The sequence below is a fragment of the Dunckerocampus dactyliophorus genome, unplaced genomic scaffold (genome assembly GCF_027744805.1).
Source record: "Dunckerocampus dactyliophorus isolate RoL2022-P2 unplaced genomic scaffold, RoL_Ddac_1.1 HiC_scaffold_58, whole genome shotgun sequence".
NCBI lineage: Eukaryota > Metazoa > Chordata > Actinopteri > Syngnathiformes > Syngnathidae > Dunckerocampus > Dunckerocampus dactyliophorus.
The window spans coordinates 50,001-52,500 of record NW_026559894.1 but is presented as its reverse complement, the minus strand read 5'-3'; positions in this window follow the sequence as shown (position 1 = coordinate 52,500).

Sequence of the window (2,500 nt, the reverse complement as noted above, 5' to 3'; positions counted from 1 at the left end):
CGGCTCCTCTTTGTCGGACACCCGGAGGTGAGGCGCGGGCCCCTCTTACCCGCGCCGGAGCCTCAGCGTGCCTTCCAGTGAGCTGGGCTCCTTTTTTATTTTCTTTGGAGTGGGCCACCCGGAGGTGGAGAGCGACCCGCAGACGAAGCACGGCCAGGGGCCGCCGGATGCCGCCCATGGCGGGCGCTCCCACTCCTCTGACACCTGCGAAGCAGCAAAGTGCTCCTTTTCGATTCCTTCCGCCACCCGGAGGTGGAGCGCGGACCCAGCCACCGCGCCGGAGCGAGCAGCAGCCTCGCTCCGAGTGTGCGCCCGCAGACGAAGCACGGCCAGAGGCCGCCGGATGCCGCCCATGGCGGGCGCACACACTTTTCTGACACCTACGAAGCACCCAAGTGCTGCTTTTTGGGATTCGCCACCCGGAGGTGGAGCGCGGACAAAGCCACCGCGCCTAGTGTGCACCCGCAGACGAAGCACGGCCAGAGGCCGCCGGATGCCGCCCATGGCGGGCGCACACACTCTTCTGACACCTTCGTAGCACCAAAGTGCTGCTTTTTGGGATTCGCCACCCGGAGGTGGAGCGCGGACAAAGCTACCGCGCCGGAGCGAGCAGGAGCCTCGCTCCGAGTGTGCACCCGCAGACGAAGCACGGCCAGAGGCCGCCGGATGCCGCCCATGGCGAGCGCACACACTTTGCGGACACCTCGGATTGGCCACCCGGAGGTGGAGAGCGACCCGCAGACGAAGCACGGCCAGGGGCCGCCGGATGCCGCCCATGGCGGGCGCTCTCGCTCCTCGGACAGCTCCATCGGCGCAGCATGGCGCTCGCGGTCGTCATTACCCGCTGGCGAGGCGCGGCCAGGGCCGCCAGGCGTCGCCTATCGCGTGCGCAAACTCCCAGCAAGCACCAACGTGCTCCTTTGGATGTTGTCATCCGGAGGTGATAGCGCGGCCCGGGCCGCCTGACGCGGCCCATCGCGGGCGCTCCTCGTCGGACACCTGCGTCACACAGCCTGGGTGCCAGCTGTGGAGTGACACTTGGAGAAAAAGAAGCACAAGTCACTCATATCAAAGTTCCCGTTCCCTTTTGTTTGTGTCACGCTTGGAAATGCTTGAGAGGTGACACTTTGTCAAATTTGCAGCTGGTGTCTCATCATCATCATCACCGCTGCTCATCAGCCTTCCTTGGATGCCTGCCATGCACGCGGCCCAACGGGGCACTCAGATGGGGTGGGCAGCCCGGACCGCCTTGCGCGGCCCAACACGGGCGCCCGGGGGACGCGGAAACCCGTTTTAGAAAATAACCTCCAGGGGTTTTCCAAGAGCGGCACAGCCCCAGCTCACGTCCGTGTTTCAGTGCGTCAAAAGCGGATTCAAAAGTGTGCTTTTCTCGGTACTTCCCCTGGAGGTCAGTGTTTCTAAAAACTGGGTTTCCGAAATCGTGCTGGAGGTGTTTTGGTCAACCAGGAAAAATGGCATTTACGGGAGAGGGTAAAGTATACCCCCCCCCCCCCCTCTCGGCTGATTTACCCTCTCCCGTAAACGCGTTTTTTCCTGGTCGACCAAAACACTCATTGACTCCCATTCATTTGACACTTTGTCATTTTTTCAGCACTTTTTTCGCGCATTGGGTACTCTCGCCCATTGACTCCCATTCATTTGACACTTTGTCATATTTTCAGCACTTTTTTTGTGCATTGGGTACTCTCGCCCATTGACTCCCATTCATTTGACACTTTGTCATATTTTCAGCACTTTTTTGGCGCATTGGGTACTCTCGCCCATTGACTTCAATGCATTTACTGCAACTCCTGCCTGTGTCCGCCAGAGGGCGTCTGGCTTAACAGCGGCTCTCCACGCTATTTCTATCCGCTTTGAGGCTCCAGGCAGCTCGGCCTGGGTTTCTGAATTTCTCCCTTGACACTTTGTTACTTTTTCACCTTTTTTCTCATTTCATCCAGGGACACAGCGGCTCTCCACAGACTTTCCCGCGGCCCCTGGGCTCCAGGACGCTCGGCATGGGTTTCTGAATTTCTCCCTTGACACTTTGCCATTTTTTCACCTTTTTTCTCATTTCATCCAGGGCAACAGCGGCTCTCACAGGCTTTAGAACCGCCCCTGGGCTCCAGGACCCTAGGCATGGGTTTCTGCCTAGCTCCCTTGACACTTTGCCATTTTTTCACCCTTTTTCTCATTTCATCCAGGGACACAGCGGCACTCCACAGACTTTCCCGCGGCCCCTGGGCTCCAGGACCCTAGGCATGGGTTTCTGCCTAGCTCCCTTGACACTTTGCCATTTTTTCACCTTTTTTCTCATTTCATCCAGGGACACAGCGGCTCTCCACAGACTTTGCAGCCGCCCCCGGGCTCCAGGCAGCTCGGCCTGGGTTTCTGAATTTCTCCCTTGACACTTTGCCATTTTTTCACCTTTTTTCTCATTTCATCCAGGGACACAGCGGCTCTCCACAGACTTTGCAGCCGCCCCTGGGCTCCAGGCAGC